The 19,637-nt window shown below is 39.1% G+C and overlaps 1 pseudogene; it reads left to right on the top strand.

Annotated features, from left to right (window-relative positions):
- LOC118833265 overlaps nucleotides 1-19,637 on the top strand; it is a 54,471-nt pseudogene that overhangs the window by 23,729 nt on the left and 11,105 nt on the right.

Below are 19,637 nucleotides of genomic sequence, written 5' to 3'. Positions count from 1 at the left end.
CTTCCCATAAAAGCAATCACTTGAGTTGAAATGAATAAATTGGAAATCAGAGCTTTGTAGTATATAGTCTCATGTGCATAGGACATTTTAACTTTGGCTATTTAAGATGTGGCTGTTTTACCTTTCAATGAAGAATGTTTGGTTCAACTAGATAAGAAAATAGAAAGCAAAGCCAATATATCCAGTCCCCCCAGAAATTCCCTGTCATCTCCAGATATTAAGGACACTGCCTGGAATGATTCTGTGGAAAAGCATAGAGATGTAGAAGAGATGGTCTGCAAGAAATTCAACCTGGTCACGAAGCCTGTGCCCCTGGTGAGTGGAATTTAATAACTTTGATTTTTAGATTTAGAAGTAATATGGATGGTGACTTAAAGGATTTAAAGTGAACTAAAATGTCTTTTGACAAAGATCTGTTTCCAAAGGCAACTTTTCTTTCTGAACATTGTATTTTGTTGGTCTGAGGTCACTAAATTGAGTGCCCTCTATTGTTGCTGGCTTTTCCTGTTGGCATGTTAGTTTTCAGTTATGGCTGAGGAAGACTTGACAACTTTCTTACCATTTTGTGTTTGATTTAACCACCACTGCTTGCCAAAATTTATATCAGTATCTTTGGGATCTTTTGGAAAAAGGGTACCCCAAATAACTATTTTTGCCTTTACTGGCCTCAAGCCTCAACAGCAAAGGCCAGAACACCTCTAACCTCTAGGTTACTGCTGCACAATTTCTATCCTTCATTCTCCCAGTGACCTTTTCCCTTTTCATTTCTTGGAGAGGATCTAAAACATGGGAACATTCTGGAACTTGTGCTACGGCTTTTCAGTAGGTAGTCCTTGGTGGTGAGGCAGTGATGGTGGGATAGGGTGGGCATGAAGGAAATGAGTTTGAAAACTTCTTTCTTACATTGGTTGTGGCGTGGCACGGTCTGATAGTGTCCGTTGCTAAGGGACTCACCCATTGTGGGGTTGGAGGAAGATTTTTCTGAGAAGTTATTATGAGAAATAGAATATCGTTTCTCTCATGTAGCCATTGCTTTGCTTAGCTCGTGATTGCACCACAGCATTTAGAGTTATACTTTTTATGTTTATATTGCTTGCAGCATGTGGGAATGAAACAATCACAGCTCAACCTGGAGATGTCAGGATTCAAGATCCCACCAGATGCTGTGCAGAACAGGAAGCTCTGCAGCTTTCCGGCATTAGATAGAAGTACCCTAGTAGCGGTCTGTGTAGAGTATATAATCTCTCCTAGTCAGTTTTATATCCGAATCGATAGCAGAGATTCATCAGAGCTACTTGACGATATGATGATTGAAATGAGGTAAGGAACAAGGGGCTTGCCTGGATTTTTTCCACTTGAAATTATTTCTGTTTTATATCCCAGTCCTTTGTTACTAACTCTTAAGGCAAAGTTTTCTTCATTTCATGTTGCTCTGATTTATACATTTCTGAGATTATCTTTAGATATGATAATAATAGTCCATATACAGTAATAATGAGGTCTGGAGGTGCCATACTGTGAGTGGAACACAGGGCCTGGAGTCAGGAAGACCTGAATTCAAATTCAGCTTCAGATACTTATTGGCTGTGTGACCCTGGGCAAGTTACATTACCTCTGTTTGCCTCAGTTTCCTTATCTGTAAGAAAGAAACGATAATAGCTCTATCTCAAGGGATTTTTGTGAGGACTAAGTGAGATAATATTTGTAAAGTGTTTAGCACAGTGCCTGGCACATTATAGGTGTTTAATAAACCCTTGTTTCCTTCCCTTTTCCCAGTTCATAGAATCATAAAATATTAGTGTTATCCATCTAACTGAATACCACTTCCAGGAATAGAAAATCAGTACCTTCTTGGTATTCTGTTCCATTTTGGGTCAGCTCTAATATTAGGCAGTTCTTTATTTTCAGCCAAAATACCTCCCTGTCACTTCTACTTGTTGGTCCTACTTCTGTTCTGTGTCTCGTTTCTCCTCCACATGAGAACGCATTATATCTTTGGAGATTGTCTCGATCATGTTACTCTTCTTCTCCAGGGTAAATGTATCTGTTCAATTCATCTGATCATTTTGTGCAATGTGTTGAATCCCCTTGACACTTTTGTCACCCTCTTCTGTAGATGTTCTGATTTGTCAGTGTCCTAAAATTTGCAAGCCAGAACTATGCCTATTACCTAAAATCTGATCCAAGGCAAAGCATGGCATGATGATAATCTTTTTCTCTGGATGCTTCTTTTAAATGCTATTCCCTGTTAAATTTTAATCTTAAAAATTTCATCTTCTGCATGAAAATATCTATAGAACTATATGTTCTTCATATATTGATTAATAACATACTTTTTATATTCCCACAGTGCTTGTCAGTAAAGTAGTCATTCAATAAATTCATGTTCAATGAATCCTCTGCCCGTGATACTGGTCATAAGTTGCATTATATTATTTATTATTATTGCCTTATTTCTTGTTAGTCAGTGTAAGGAGCCTCCAGTAAGGAAATTCTCTTTATCAAAGCATATCAGTGCTTGCTTTTTACCTTATAGTCCTGAAGAGTTGCCTTGGGCTCAGAGACGTTAAGTGATTTGCCCAGAGTCGATACTGGGCAAATGTAGGATTTGAACCTAGATCCTTCTGGCTTCAAGGCCAGGTCTCCATTTACTATACTATATTGCCTCTCTGAAATCACAGGTTTGGATTAAAAAAATGTTTCTGGTAGATTTTTTTTAATTAGAGGGAAGAATGAGATTTGTCTAAGAGTAGAAGAAAGAAAATCAATTGGGATTAATAAAGAAAATAAGAGAGGCACTACAGTGTAGTGGATAGAGTTAGCCTTGAAACTAGAAAGAGCTGGGTTTGAGTCCTGCCTCTAATACTAAGTCACTTAAACTTTTAGTGCTCTAGTCAGCTCCAGGTCTCTTAAGTTATGACTCCCACCAGCACTGGCAGGAGTTTATTGCTCTGCCAATGAAATTAGAGGTCTCATCCCTATGCCTAAAGAAAACAACTTGGGAAACTACAGGATACCTTACTTCATGAAACTTGTAACAAAAATTGTTTCTGCTTTCTTTCACAATCGCTATTGCTTTCTTTTGGAATTTTTCAGGTGTTGCTATTCCAATCAGCTAGTATCTGATCACTATATCATGCCAGAATCTTTTATCCAACCTGGCCATCTCTGTTGTATAAGGAGTTCTGAGCGTAAGTGGTGGTACCGAGTCATTATTCATCGAGTTCTTGGGAAGCAAGAAGTTGAGGTGTTCTACCCAGATTTTGGAAATTTGGGAACTGTTCAGAAGTCCTCTCTGAGGTTTCTCAAGTAAGTCAACAGATCTGACAGGATGAGTTTGGGTATTAGAATGTCCAGAGCAGATAGGCCTGAAAACGTATGCTCTGTACATTTCTTTACCTGGACCAGACTTTGGGTAAAGCACCGTTACTATGTTTCATAGATGTGTTGCCAACAGGATCTGTTTGCCCACTTGCCTTTGTGTCTCTCCTTCTCCTTTATTGAATGGATTATGAGGTTAGCTACCACTGGATTTGCTTTTTGGGGGATGCTGTGGTCAACCTTATTAAATATGCAGGGCTAAGACTATGAATTTTTTTAGAAGTATGTTAAGTGTTCATGGATTTGAATCTCTTTTATAGGTGCTGCTACACCAAGCTTCCTGCTCAGGCCATCCCTTGTTCCCTGGCTTGGGTGAGGCCCATAGAGGTATGTGTATGTACATAGCTTATTCTAACATTGTCCAATTCTTCATTTGAAGAACAGTAAAACTTACTTAGACTAATTGGGGCTCCCTTTCTCACAGAAGATGTCTAAAATTATTTTTTTTAAAAAAGTCTGAATTTAAAGCACAAATAGAAGAAATTAAAACTAGATCAGAAAAGTTAGGCCTTGAGATCTGCTTTAATGCATAAGAATCTAGAGCTGCAAAAGGAGTCGGATCAAATTCTTGATTTTATAGATAAACTAAAGACCATGGAGGTTAAATGACTTGTCCAGTGTGAGCAGATTCTTAGTGACAGGAGCAGAGTCAACACAAGTCTTCTGACTCCCAGTTCAGTTCTTTCCATTGTATTGCAGCAGGTATTTTCAGTGCCTGGAACATAATAAACACTTAGTAAAGGACTTTTTCCTAATAAATGTTTGTTGTCCTTTTAAGGAACTATTTTTCCTTCTGAATTATCCTTAGTTTGGTATGAATTTCCTAAAGTTACAAACAGATTGTACCTGATGAATTCATCTCTTTATGTTGATGACCTACTGGGAGTAGTGCTATCTTTTGTTTATGGAAAGGAAGAGCATGATTAACATGGCTCTAAAGTCACAAGACAGTGGCTACAGATACAGTTTCACTTTAAAGTGGATTTTTGTGTATTTTTTCTTACCCAACTCTAGACAAATAGAAGGAAATGCACAGTGACTCACCCATAAATCCTTTGTGCTAAATCTCACTGGTCACCTCTGTTTCAGGAGCATTGGACACCCCAAGCAGTTTTGCAGTTCCGGAAGCTGTGTGGCTTCAAGCCATTGATGGGGGTAGTGGATAAGTATGTTGATGGAGTCCTCAACCTCTTCCTGTGTGACACATCCTCAGATGAAAACATCTATTTCCATCACATCCTGAGAGCAGAAGGCCATGCCGTTGTCTGCCGAGAAAATGTCCCATCTAAGGTAGACAGTTCTGGCTGTATTTTATATTGCAGAATAATTAAAGACTCAATCCAGAAGGTTACTTTGTCAACCTTAACGTTGATGCAGCAGTGGAGTTTCTACTTTGCTTAAGTGAAGGTTTTCAACTGATGACAATCTAGATGGCATAGTGGTTGGAATGGATACAGCACTGGTCCCAGAGTCAGGAAGACTCGAGTTCAAATCCATCCCTAGACACTAGCTTCATGACTCTGGGCAGGTCACTTCATCTCTGTTTGTCTCAGTTTCTTCAATTGTAAAATGTGGCTCTTAACAGCATTTATCTCCTAGGGTTGTTGGAGGGATCAATGAAATATTTGAAAAGCTCTTGGCACAATGCCTGGCACATAGTAGGAACTATGTAAATGTTTATTCTCTTCCCACGGACCTCAGATATTGTGACCTGAAGTGCAAAAACGTGACTTATGTGTTGTTTTCCACACTGATTTTACTTTCTAAGCTATAACTTCCCTTTTGTTAAGTGTTGATTTTAAATAGGCATTTAATAGTTAGGGAATTATGCCATTGTTGAGAAATCCCTTAAATCGGCAAAGAGATTCTAGTATCCTAACATTCTGTAGCTTGAAAAGTATGAGGTCTATTAAATGTATTTTTCTGCCTGAGTTGTAATTTTTTTACTTGACTAAATTGTGTGTGTCTTGTGTTTAAATCCTAGGGTTTCAGAGAGCTCAACCCCTTAGCGCTGTATACAAAATGCAGTCCAAGGCCTGAAGAACCTGGTTTAACAGAACTGGGTCTTCCTTCCCATCAGCGTTATTTTAAGGAAGACCGAGAAATAACAAGCCCAGCAAATGAAGTGGTACTCCCGGTAGGAAACTTTTTTTAAAAAAGTACCTTATTCCATACAACTCATCTACATGAATCTTTTGTTCTAATCTAGCTACTTTCTTCATTCTCATTGCTGCTCTCCCACCCTACCTTTGCAAAATTCTTATTTCTTCTCATCCAGTAATCCAGTATAATGCTTCCTCTGAGATCCAGCTCATATCACTTCTTCAGGAAACCTTAGGCTCTAGTGGCTTCCACTTAGTGGTCTTTTCTTTCATAGTTACTATAGCCATCCTAGGGTCTATTATATAAGTTACAGCGTACTTCCTGGTTTCATTCTCATTTCATGCAAGAAGGTCTTAACTGCTACCAAAGTAGAATGATACCACAGAAAACATACTCTACTGGGAATTAGGAGACCTAGGTCCTAGTCCCAATTTTATGACTTAAATAGCTTTGTGACCCAAGGAAATCACTTAACAGCTCTGAGTCTTAGTTGGGTCAGTTCTGGTCCTATGGTTGTCTATCTAGCTTTGTAGTCCAAAATATACTTTTTCGGTCTTTGCAAGGCTTTATTTTTTCTCTTTGAATATATCATAAAAATGTTTCCATATATTGACAGAATACTTGTAACTTTTGGTGTTTAAGAGACTAATGTAGAGTACCTGTGTAATTATTTAGGATAACTTTATAGACTGGTAGAAAGAAAAAAGAAGAAGGCTATTTTTGACCACAGTGGTACTATAACATGCTTTGAAAAACTTTAAATTATGATCGTAACATTTATATGAATATTTGCCTCCATATTTTCTTTTTTTTTCAACTTTTTAATTTAAGTTTATTTATTTAACATATTTAGTTTCCAGCATTGATTTTCACAAGAGTTTGAATTACAAATTTTCTCCCCATTTCTACCCTCCCCCCCAATCCAAGATGGCATATGTTCTGGTTGCCCTGTTCCCCAGTCAGCCCTCCCCTCTGTCACCCCACTCCCCTCCCATCCCCTTATCCCTTCCTTTCTTATAGGGCAAGATAAATTTCTATGCCCCATTGCCTGTGCGTCTTATTTTCTAGTTGCATGCAAAAACGTTTTTTTTGTTTTTGAACATCTGTTTTTAAAACTTTGAGTTCCAAATTCTCTCCCCTCTTCCCTCCCCACCCACCTTCCCTAAGAAGTCAAGCAATTCAACATAGGCCACATGTGTATCATTATGTATAACCCTTCCACAATACTCATGTTGTGAAAGACTAACTATATTTTGCTCCTTCTCAACCCATCCCCCTTTATTGAATGTTCTCCCTTGACCCTGTCCCCTTACAAAAGTGTTTGTTTTTGATTACCTCCACCCCCATCTCCCCTCCCCTCCATCAACCACCCCCTTTTTTTGTCTTCTTCCCTCTTCTTTCTTGTGGGGTAAGATACCCAATTGGGTATGTATGGTATTCCCTCCTCAGGCCAAATCTGGTGAGAGCAAGATTCACTCATTCCCCCCTCACCTGCCCTCTCCCCTCGTCCCACAGAACTGCTTCCTCTTGCCCCCTTTATGCGAGAAAATCCACCCCACTGTGTTTCTCCCTATCTCCCTCTCTCAGTATGTTCCTCTCTCATACCTTAAATTGAATTAATTTCTTTTAGATATCTTCCCTTCATCTTCAACTCACCGTGTGTCTGCTCTCGCTCTCTCTCTCTCTCTCTCTCTCTCTCTCATGCTATATATATATACACACATACATAGGCATATACATACATACACATTCACTTATATATATACATAAACATATATATATATATGTATATATATATATATATATATATATATATATATATATATATATATATATGCATATTCCCTTCAGCTACCCTAATACTGAGGTCTCAAGAATCATGCACATCATCTTTCCATGTAGGAATGTAAACAAAACAGTTCCACTTTAGTAAGTCCTTTGGAATTTTTTTTCTTGTTCTTTTTCTTGATTACCTTTTCATTCTTCTCTTGATTCTTGTGTTTGAAAGTCAAATTTTCTATTCAGTTGTGGTCTTTTCACTGAGAAAGCTTTAAAGTCCTCTCTTTTATTGAAAATCCATATTTTGCCTTGGAGCATGATACTCAGTTTTGCAGTTTGCTGGGTAGGTGATTCTAGGTTTTAATCCTAGCTCCATTGACCTCTGGAATATCGTTTTCCAAGCCCTTCGATCTCTTAATGTAGAAGCTGCCAGATCTTGGGTTATTCTGATTGGGTTTCCACAATACTCAAATTGTTTCTTTCTGGCTGCTTGCAGTATTTTCTCCTTGATCTGGGAGCTCTGGAATTTGGCGACAATATTCCTAGGAGATTTCTTTTTGGGATCTATTTGAGGAGGCGATTGATGGATTCTTTCAATTTCTATTTTGCCCTGTGGCTCTAGAATATCAGGGCAGTTCTCCTTGATAATTTCTTGAAAGATGATATCTAGGCTCTTTTTTTGATCATGGCTTTCAGGTAGTCCAATAATTTTTAAATTATCTCTCCTGGATCTATTTTCCAGGTCAGTGGTTTTTCTAATGAGATATTTCACATTGTCTTCCATTTTATCATTCCTTTGGTTCTGTTTTATAATATCTTGATTTCTCATCAAGTCGCTAGCTTCCATTTGCTCCACTCCAATTTTTAAGGTAGTATTTTCTTCAGTGGTCTTTTGGGCCTCCTTTTCGATTTCGCCAATTCTGCCTTTCAAGACATTCTTCTCCTCATTGGCTTTTTGGAGCTCTTTTGCCATTTGAGTTAGTCTATTTTTTAAAGTGTTGTTTTCTTCAATATTTTTTTCAGTATTTTTTTGGGTCTCCTTTAGCAAGTCATTGACTTGTTTTCAATGGTTTTCTTGCATCATTCTCATTTCTCTTCCCAATTTTTCCTCTACTTCTCTAACTTGCTTTTCCAACTCCTTTTTGAGCTCTTCCATGGCCTGAGACCTGTTCATGTTTTACTTGGAGGCTTTTGGTGTAGGCTCTTGCACTTTGTTGACTTCTTCAGGCTTTATGTTTTGGTCTTCTTTGTCACCAAAGAAAAATTCCAAAGTCTGAGATTGAATCTGGGTGCGTTTTCGCTGCCTGGCCATGTTCCCAGCCAACTTACTTGACCCTTGAGTTTTTCGTCAGGGTATGGCTGCTTGTAGAGCAAAGAGTACTTTGTTCCAGGCTTGAGGGAGTGCACCGTTGATTTCAGAGTTATTTCTATATAGCCAGCTCTGCCACCCTAGCGCTCCTCCTTCCTCAAGAACCACCAACCTGGACCTGATGCAAATCTTCATTAGGCTCTTCACTCCTGCTCTGATCCGCCACTTAATTCCTCCCACCACGTGGGCCTGGGGTCGGAAATAACTGCAGCTGTAGTTCTGTAGCTGCACCTCCCCCGCTGCCCCTGGGACTGTGGTCGAACCTCGAACTCTGTCCCCTGAAGCTTTTCCCACTAACCTTCTCTGTTGTCTTTGGTGTTTGTGGGTTGAGAAGTCTGGTAACTGCCACAGCTCACTGATTCAGGGTGCTAGGGCCTGTTCCACCCGGCTCCTGGTCTGGCTGGTCCTGCTGCCTCCCACGCTGAGCTCCGCTCCCCTCCACTCTGAGCACAATAGACCTCATCCAGCGACCATCCAGGCTGTCCTAGGCTGGATCCCTGCTTCCCTCTGCTATTTTGTGGGTTCTGCAGTTCTAGAATTTGTTCAGAGGCATTTTTATAGGTTTTTGGAGGGACGTGGTGGGGAGCTCACGCAAGTCCCTGCTTTCCAGCCGCCATCTTCGATTGTGTGGTTTTATAATGGCATATTATGTATGGACTACCAAAGGTTTCATCAGAAGCAGAAATCTATAGTGAAACAATTAGGTCCCAATTTTTAAAAAGATAAACAGTCAACAGACATTAAATACCTACTCTATCCTGAGCACTGTGCTAAATGCTGAGATACAAAAAAGAGGTAAGACAGTCCCTGCCTTCAAAGAGCTTACAGTCTAATGGGGGACACAACAAGCAAACAGATATGTACAAACTGTATATATGTATACAGAATAAATCGGAAACAAGAGAAGGAAAGCACTGGAATTAAGAGAGATTGATAAAGGCTTCCTATTAAAGATGGGACTTAAAGAAGCTAGTAGGTAGAGATGAAGAGGGTGAGTGTTCCAGGCATGTGAGATAGCCAGAGAAAATGTTCAGAGCCAAGAGATGGAGTGTCTTGTTGACGAAACAGCCAGGAGGCCTGTGTCACTGGATCCAAGAGGATATGTTGGGGAATAAGGTGTAAGAGGACTGGAAAGGTAGGAAGGGGTTTGCTTATGAAAGGCTCTGAATGCTAAGCAGAGCATGTTGTGTTTTCTCATGGAGGTGATTGGGAATCACTGGAGATTATTGAGTAGAGCGGTGACATGGTCAGACCTGTGCTTTAGGAAAATCACTTTGGTGGCTGAATGGAGAATGGACTGGAGTGGGGAGACCCATCAGCAGGCTGTTGCAGCAGTCCAGGTGTGAGCTGATGAGAGCCTGCACAAGAGTGGTGGCAGTGTGAGAGAAGGAGGCAAATTGTAGAGATGCTGCAAAGGTGAAATCGATAGGCCTTGGCAACAGCTTGGACATGGGGGATGAGAGAGAAAGAGGAATTTGGAATGACTCCAAGGTTGTGAGCCTGAGAGAGGTGTTCCCCTTTACAGTAACAAGGAAGGTAGGATTATGGATTATTAAAGAAGGTCAAGGATTATGTATAGACAAGTCTTGGTATTTGTATGTGTTTAGGCTCATGTATTTATAGATAGTGTCTGTTGCATTAGTAACTCTATAGTTTGCTTTCTCAAAGGTAGCAGCTATGTGCCTGTATAATTTTAAATAGCTACACACTATGTAATGTTGCCCTACACAACGTACCATTATTAAGAAGATCACCAAATCCCATCTTAATGCTACAAAGCCCAACTGTATTCTTTGGCCAGTCAGCTGAGATTGGAACAACTCTACCTGCTACATGAGCCGCTCAAAACCAGTCTGTCTCCCTCACAGCCATTTCTTGCTTGTGAAGTTTACATCCACTTACAAAACTATTCCTTTGGCACCAAGTAGCTTGTTGCAGAATTATTTGACATAACCTATTTTTGAACAACAAATCTTGGAGTTACTGTCTCTTGGCACTTGTCACATTCTGCTTTGTGCTATGAGTGTTTATGTGCCGGGAAGTTGTGAGCTCCGTGAGAATGTAGGTCAAAGCTTATCTGAGCTGCCTGTTCCCCAGTGCTTATCCCTGTGCATTACACACAGTAGGAACTTCTCTTATCAGATGTAAGATTCTTGAGGATAGAGACCATGTCTTATCCAACTTAAATATTTGCCCACAATAGCTGGGGTAGTGCCTTAAACAGGGATACTCTGTAAATGTTGGTGGAATACACAGCAACTTATTCATGAATGCATATGAGGCACTAAATTTTGTTTTTGTAGACATCAAATATGTTGGAAACTTTTTCTTTTACTTGGTGAAACACTTTGTAGCTGTGGGGTACTATGGAAGAAAAAATCTTTTTAGAGACAAGTGAATGTTCTTAAATCACTTTTCTTTTACTTTTGGTATTTTTAACTCCTATCATTCCTTACCTCACTGTCCTACAAAAACTTGTGAATTAAGTCTTTGGCTCAATATAATAAAAGTGCCCCATGCCTCTCGAATAAAGGAAATCCTATATTCTAGAATACTGGTTGTAACATGAAGTTAACTGTATACTCTGCCATTTTAGCACTGGTGACTTATTTAAAATAATTTTATTGATGCATTTTATCTTTATGTAATACTCAGGAGGGAGAAGATTTAAGAAAGGGAAAATTTCCCCCATCTCTATGAAACTTTCCATTGTGACAAAGATTAAAGAGCAAAAAAATCCAGTATGGTAGGTGACCTTAGCACAAATGATGTGGAGCACTATATTTACTATAGGAAGACACAAAAGAAGAAAATCTGGACTTTTTGCTCTTTAAGTACTTACAGTCTATGTGGTAGAGAGAAAGAATTCTAATTTTATTTTTTAAGATAAATTTTATATTTCTTGCCATGAATTTTTTAATAAACGTGTTATTGTCTACTGTTCTTTACTGCTATAGTAGGAGCAGGAAAAAAAATCTGTTTAGTTGTATAGCTTATATTTTGTACAGTTTGTGCTTTAATCAATTATGTTTCATCTCTGAAAGCAGAGTTTCTTGGAAGTTAATAGAATTTTTAATTCTGTTCCTTCCAACTTTGTTATCTTTAGCCATAGATTGTGGTACCTTTTACTTGGTATCTTAGAAAAGCAAAGTCTGATGTGTTAGAGTAGAGTTGATGGAAAGGAGAAAAGGTATAGAGGAAAGAATGCTGAACTTGGAGTCAGGAAGACCTGGGTTCTTATTTTGCCTCAGGCACCCACTAGCTGTATGACCATAGACAATTTACCTAATTTCTTTGGGTTTCATTTTCCTCGTCTGCAAAATGAGGGGAGTGGGATACACAGTTCCTTCCTCTTTCTAAATCTCCTTTGTTCTACCTGTTCTCTTAAAAACAAGGAGAAATCCCAAAAGAATGTTATCTCCTTTTGATTATGATACATCTGGAATAGGAGACAATTTAGCAAGTTAAGAATATGGTTGATTGATGGCTCTGGAGGAGAAAGTGAGGCTGGTGACCTTGCACAGCCCTCCATCACTCAAATCTAAGTCAACAGCAAATGATATCATCATTTTCCTGATGTCTCTTTGAGAAGGAAGGACAAACACGAAAACAGCAAAAAAAAAAAAAAAAAGTACTTTCCAGGGGGCAGATCCCAGATGGCTGCAGGAAAGCAGGGACTTGCCTAAAGCTCTCCCCCGGGTTCCTCCAAACACCTATGAAAATGACTCTGAACAAATTCTAGAACTGCAGAACCCACAAAATATCAGAGGGAAGCAGGGCTTCAGCCCAGGACAGCCTGGGTGATCGCTGGGTAAGGTCTATCGTACGGAGCTTGGAGCAGAGCAGAGCCCAGAATGGGCTGTGCCAGGACCAACCAGACCGGGAGGCAGGGGGAACAGGCCACAATGCCCTGAATCAGTGAGCTGTGGCAGTTACCAGACTTCTAACCCACAAATGTCAAAGACAACAGAGAAGGTTAGTGGGAAAAAACTTCTTGGACAGAGTGAAAGGAGTTCACAGTTGGCTACCACCCCCAGGGCGGTGGAACTGTTGCAGCTCTGAGTCTTCTTCAAGAGCTACAGCTGCAGTTGCTTCTGGCCTCAGGACCCCCTGGTGGGAGGAATTAAGTCACGGATCTGAGTGGGAGTGAAGAGCCTGCTTGGATCTGAGTCACATACCGGGTTGGCGGTTTTGGGGGAGGAGAAGCATTGGTGTGGCAGAGCTTGCTGTGTTAGAAATACCTCTGAAAACAGCAGCTGGAGCCCCTCAAGCTTGGAACAAAGTACTCTCTACTCTACAAGCATACTTTTACAAAAAGCTCAAGGGTCAAGTAGTTGGCTGGGAACATGAACAGGCAGCAAAAACGGTCTCAGATTCAGAATCAGACTTTGGAATCTTTCTTTGGTGACAAAGAAGAATAAAACACGCAGCCAGAAGATATCAACAAAGTCAAAGAGGCTATATCAAAAGCCTCCAAGAAAAATACGAATTGGTCTCAGGCAATGGAAGAGCTCAGAAAGGATTTAGAAAAGCAAGTAAGAGAAGTAGAAGAAAAATTGGGAAGAGAAATGAGAGTGATGAAAGAAAACTATGAAAAACAAGTCAATGAATTGCTAAAGGAGACCCAAAAAATACTGACGAAAATAACACCTTAAAAAACAGGCTAACTCAAATGTCCAAAGAGCTCCAAAAAGCCAATGAGGAGAAGAATGCCTTGAAAGGCAGAATTAGCCAAATGGTAAAGGAGGTCCAAAAGACCACTGAAGAACATTCTACCTTAAAAATTAGATTGGAGGAAGTGGAAGCTAGTGACTTTATGAGAAATCAAGACATTATAAAACAGAACCAAAGGAATGAAAAAAATAGAAGACAATGTGAAACATCTCATTGGAAAAACCGCTGACCTGGAAAATAGATCCAGGAGAGGTAATTTAAAAATTATTGGACTACCTGAAAGCCATGATAAAAAAACAGCCTAGATGTCCTATTTCAAGAAATTATCAAGGAGAAGTGCCTTGATATTCTAGAGCCAGAGGGTGAAATAGAAATTGAAAGAATCCATCGATCGCCTCCTGAAAAAGATCCCAAACAGAAAACTCCTAGAAATATTGTCGCCAAATTCCCAAGCTCCCAGATCAAGGAGAAAATACTGCAAGTAGCCAGAAAGAAACAGTTTGAGTATTGTGGAAACAGAATCAGGATAAGAGAAGATCTAGCAGCTTCTACATTAGGGCATCGAAGGGCTTGGAATACGATATTCCAGAAGACAATGGAGCTAGGATTAAAACCAAGAATCACCTACCCAGCTAAAGTGAGTATAATGTTCCAAGGCAAAATATGGATTTTCAATAAAATAGAGGACTTTCAGGCTTTCTCAGTGAAAAGACCAGAACCAAATAGAATATTTGACTTTCAAACACAAGAATCAAGAGAAGCATGAAAAGGTCAACAAGAAAGAGGAAGCATAAGGGACTTACTAAAGTTGAACTGTTTTGTTTACATTCCTACATGGAAAGATGATGTGTATAATTCATGACACCTTTCTCAGTATTAGGGAAGTTGAAGGGAATATACACACACATATACATATACATATACATATACATATACATATACATATACATATACATATACATATACATATACATATATATATGTATATATATGTAGACAGAGGGCACAGTGTGAGTTGAATATGAAGGGATTATATCTAAAAAAACAAAATCAAATTAAGGGATGAGAGAGGAATATATTGAGAGAGGGAGAAAGGGAGAGATAGAATGGGGTAAATTATCTCACATAATAGTGGCAAGAAAAAGCAGTTCTGCAAGAAGGGAAGAGGGGGCAGGTGAAGGGGAGTGAGTGAATCTTTCTGTCATTGGATTTGACTTGAGAAGGGAATAACACACACATTCAGATGGGTATCTTACCCCACAGGAAAGAAGGAGGAAGGAGATAAAACGGGGATACCATAGAAGGTAGGACAGATAGGGGGAGGAGGTAATCAAAAGCAAACACTTGCAAAAAGGGACAGGGTCAAGAGAGAAAACTGAATAAAGGGGGACAGGATAGGAGGGAGCAAAATATAGTTAGTCTTTCACAACATGAGCATTTGGAGGGGATTTGCATAATTATACATGTGTGGCCTAAGTTGAATTGCTTGCCTTCTTAGGGAGGGTGGGTGGGGAGGGAAGAGGGAAGAGAATTTGGAACTCAAAGTTTCAAAAGCAGATGTTCCAAAAAAATTGTTTTTGCGTGCAACTGGGAAACAAGATATACAGGCAATGGGGCATAGAAATCTATCTTGCCCTACAAGAAAGTAAAGGAAAAGGAGATGGGAGGGAGTGGGGTGACAGAAGGAAGAGCTGACTGGGTAATGGGGCAATCAGAATATATGCCATCTTGGAGTCGGGGGGGAGGGTAGAAATGGGGAGAAAATTTGTAATTCAAAATCTTGTGGAAATCAATGCTGAAAACTTAAAATATTAAATAAACAATATTTTTGTTCAGGTCCATTTTTAGACTGCATGTAGTTTAAAATTTAGAAATGAGAGGCTCTGGAGCAGACATGGAGTTCACATAATAGGCCTACTAAAGCTATGTTTACTTTCAAATCTTGCAAATATAATAAAAAAGTCCTTAAACTTAAAAAGGAACCAGAAGAAAATTCCCTTCAGTAGACCAAAGTTTTATAGAGGTCATAGCATAGAATTTAGGAAAAAAGAATGGCAGTGTAGATGCCAAGAAATTCCCAGGAGAGAAGGACAAGAAAGCTAGCATGGCTAAGGTTCCTAGACAAAGGTATACAAAGCATGAGTAGCAAGCAATGTGTTAGGGATCTTAATTGACACTTGGTAGGATAGGATCCATGACTGCACTGTGGTCTGGAATGACAGTTTATTCAGCATCAAAAACCTGAGAAACCAGGGATTTATTTCAAAACAATTCAAGACTCCTTTGACATCACCTTCTAAATGAAGTTGATACCTGAACTGTGAAATATTTTATTGAGAAATGCTGTTTCAACAAAATTGGTACGAAATGTGAAGCACCTATTATATAATCTCAGAATTTCCAGGGAAATATGAAAAAAAAATTCTTTATGAAAAGAAACTAAAAATGCTAAAAAAAATTGATTAGAGTGGCCAGGAGTGAAAAATTGGTACCTAAGAGTTCAGACACAGAAAAGCTAAGCTTGTGTTCCCTACTCGAAACCAGTTTTAATCTGAAGATATGTCCAAAGAACTTGAATTGTTAACTTTACCACAAGCATTAACTATAATCTTGTGAAAGATATATCATATGAAACATGCAAATACAAGAATTATCAACTTGTTAATCGATGAAAAATAATTCTGTTCTAACAAGCTTGAATCCAAAAATAACTTGTTTCCCAGCCTTGTTTCAAATAATTTAGCATGGTTCAGCTCTTTGCTTATTCTCAATAATTATGACAAAGTAGGTTTTAGCTAATAAAATAAGACTAGCTGAAGTATAGTTGGTAAGCTTTCTACACATGTTCATTTGTGACTTACATTTACATTTACATATCCAGTGGAACATTAGCTCCTTGATGGCATGTATTTTATTCAAAAGAAACAGAATAGGAAAAATGGGCCAGGGAAGGTAGGTAGTATTATGTATTAGGAAGGTATACTCATGTAATGAAATTGGAAATTAAGGGTGGGAAGCGTGCTGGAAAACAGTTGAGTGAAGATCAATGCAAAGAAAATCATACTTTTTTATCATTAGAATATACTACAGAACACCTTGGCAGAAAGAGGAAATGATAGATCACAAGTATGGCAATTGGCAAGATAGAGTAGTGATAAGAGGTGCCTATCCTCCAGACATGTATAAGAGCTCTCTCTGTCTCCCCAAGTAGAGTGACTTGCCATTTTTTTTACTTGCCTTAATGATAATTTAATTCTTCATAAGGTAGAGGAACTAACGATGGGAAACTATGTTCTGGATCCAATTCTCACTATCAGGGAGGAACAAGTTGTTTGGTTGTACATGTTAGAAACCTGGAGGAAAAGTGGCCAACCCCTCCAAGAACTTGATAAAGGAAAGGATCGCATGGCATAGTGTGACCTGAACTCAAGATTGTGAGGGATCGTTTCCAAGGGTTCAGAGAGGAGGGACTGGAGGAAGATCCCATAGAATGAAGTTATAGATGGCAAAGAAGCTCAAGGATGAAATTCTGGAGAGGCAAAGGGAACTCCTTTTGATGAGAAAAGCAGGTTGTCTGAAGAGATGGCTGTGGATGCATAGGGACTCACTGTCCAACTTATTTTTAAAAGATATGCAAAAGATAGGGCCAAGGGCAGGTAACAGGTTGAATTCACAAGTGTATCACATTACGATGAGAAGAACAGTGTAGGTCCTAAAGCTCAGGATGATCTGAGGCTGGTGAAAAAATGTTTAAGAAAAAGGTTTTGGGGTGGGGTTGATTGTTGGGGGAAAAAAGAAATATCAAAGAAAGAACAGAACTGCTGTTTGTGGTGAATGGGACATTGGTAACTATTAAGAGGGAAAAGCCAGAGTTGCTCAGTTACTATTTTACTTCTCTCTTCTCTGCCAAAGACAATGACCTTTGGATGGGAAAGGACAGAACAAAAATGGCTAATAGAGAATTGATACCCAAGATAAGTAAGGAGATTATAAAACAGCACCTTGCTGCCCTTGATGAATTCAAGACACCTAGCTGAAATAAACTACATGCTCAGGTACTGAAAGGCAGATGCAATATTTGAACTGCTAATATTGGAAAGACCATAGAAATGAGAAAGTTACTATAGGACTGAAGGGGGGCAAAATGGTATTCTGATTTTCTAAAAAGGGCATAGGACTAGTTTTTATATGATAGGCCAGTGAACTTGCCTTCTGAACAAAGTTCTAGAAACACTTGTTAAAGGATAGCATACATCTAGGAAAGGAACCAGTGAGCACTAAGAGCCATCAGCATGGCTTTATCAAGAATAGGTCATGCCATACTACCTTTATTTACTATGTTGAAAAACTGATAGATGAGAGAAATGCTGTAGCTATAGTTTACATAGGTTTTAGCAAAGTGTTTGATGCACTATCTGATATTATTGCCGTGAAAAATGGTGAGATGGAGGTTAGATGAATTTGGAACTGGTGGATTGGTCTGCCAAAAAAAGTTTTCTTGGAAGGTAGTATCCAATGAAATGGTCCTGTACTATTTAACTTTTTTGTCAGTGTCTTGGATAAAGGCGTCCAATGGCATGCTTAGCACATTTGTAGATGAAACTATTGGAGCTGAGAACACAGCTAAAAGTGGTTGACAACATCAAGATCCAAAAACATCTTGACAGGCTACAATATTGAGCTAAATTTAACAAGAAAGCATTTAATAGGGTTAAATGTAAAAAGTGTTACATAGGTTCAGAAAATCAGTTTGTCAAGATTAAAAAAGGGGAGCATGGTTAGGCAGTTTGTCTGAAACAGTAGTGGGTGTTTTAACAGCTAAAAGCTCAGTATGAGTGTAATGTGGAAGGCAAATAAGCAGATGCTATTCTGGGCTGCATCAAGAGAGGCATGGCTTTCTAGAATAGGCAAGTGAGGCTCCCCTTGTAGCTATCCTTGTTAAACCACATTTCAAGGTTCGTGTTCATTTCTCAGTGCCAGAGTTTGGGAAGGAAGTTGATAAGCTTTAGAATATCAAGAGAAGGGCAGCAAAGATGATGAAGAACCTTGAGTCCATGCCATGTGAGGATTAGTTGATTCTTACAGGATTGGACTAGATCATTTCTGTAGTTCTGTCCAGCTCTAAATGTATGATCCTCTGTTTAGCTTGGAGAAGAGAAGACTTGGGGGAGATGGTAGCTCTCTTCAGGTATCGGAAGAGCCACCACGTGGGAAAAGAGACTAACCCTATGGGGTACAACTAAGAACAATAATTGCAAGTGCCAAGAGACAAATTTAGGCTTGATGTTAGGAAAATCTTGTTAACAATTAGAGCCATCCATACGTGGAATGCGGTGCCTTCGAGTGGGGGGATCCTCTTCATTGGCAGTCTTCGGAGGCCAAATGACCACTTGCCAGTTGTGTTGTAGGTATTCTTTTTAGATTCTGCATTGGACTAGATGTCTGCTGTGGTTCCTTTGAACTCCAAAAATTTGTGATTTTTTGTTGTCTTTGCATCCTCAATGCCTAATACACAATAGGTACTCAGTAGAATATTAATTGAATGTGTTGAATTGAAATGTCAGGCATAGATTGAGGAGTGACAGATAAAGCTTTCCTGTTGCAAGATAGTCATGTGAATCTAAATTAAATATGTTGGACCTGAAACAAATGAAAACTTAAAAGTTGTCTATGCTTTTTTTAGGGTTTGGAAGGATAGTGGTAGTCAGTGACAGTTGCTGGATGATTCAGAGTATTTTGTTGGTTGATAAGATTATAGTAGTTAAGCTAGTTATTTTTGTAAAGAAAAAAACCCACTTTTGCATATATAGGCAGTACTTATTTACAGTTTTAATCATACCCTTGATTTGATGGCAGGGCAAAAATGGAGGGATCTAATTGATGGGGTGCTTGGGTGCTTGTGCTTGGACCCTAATTCCAAAACTACATCCAGTTCTAAAATCACATCTCTCCCTAGCCTCAAAATACTGTCTCTCTAGCTCAAGGGCAGCATGCCCCAGCAACACATTTATCTGTACTCCTTTCACAGTAGGCAGCCCTGTGTACTGATAAGCCCTGTGTACTAATTATCAGTAAGTATTTACTACTTACTGACCTTACTGATATGTATCCTAGATATAGCCAAATGTGTACTGTCTTACATTTATTTTGTCTAACAAGACATTTGATGAGAGCCACCTAGATGTTACCAGTCAGCTCTATTAGTTAACTTAGTGATGTTTCATTGTCAAAACCACTCCTCCTAGTAGCCCCCACCTTGGGCTATTTCCCAGTGAACTCTGGGTAATAAGCCTGCTCAGTAGATACAAAAAGTGCATGTTCCTTTAAGAAC

Source organism: Trichosurus vulpecula (genome assembly GCF_011100635.1).
Source record: "Trichosurus vulpecula isolate mTriVul1 chromosome X unlocalized genomic scaffold, mTriVul1.pri SUPER_X_unloc_8, whole genome shotgun sequence".
In the NCBI taxonomy this organism is placed as follows: domain Eukaryota; kingdom Metazoa; phylum Chordata; class Mammalia; order Diprotodontia; family Phalangeridae; genus Trichosurus; species Trichosurus vulpecula.
The sequence above is the reverse complement of the archived record's forward strand: the minus strand, read 5'-3'. Positions and strand labels throughout refer to the sequence as shown.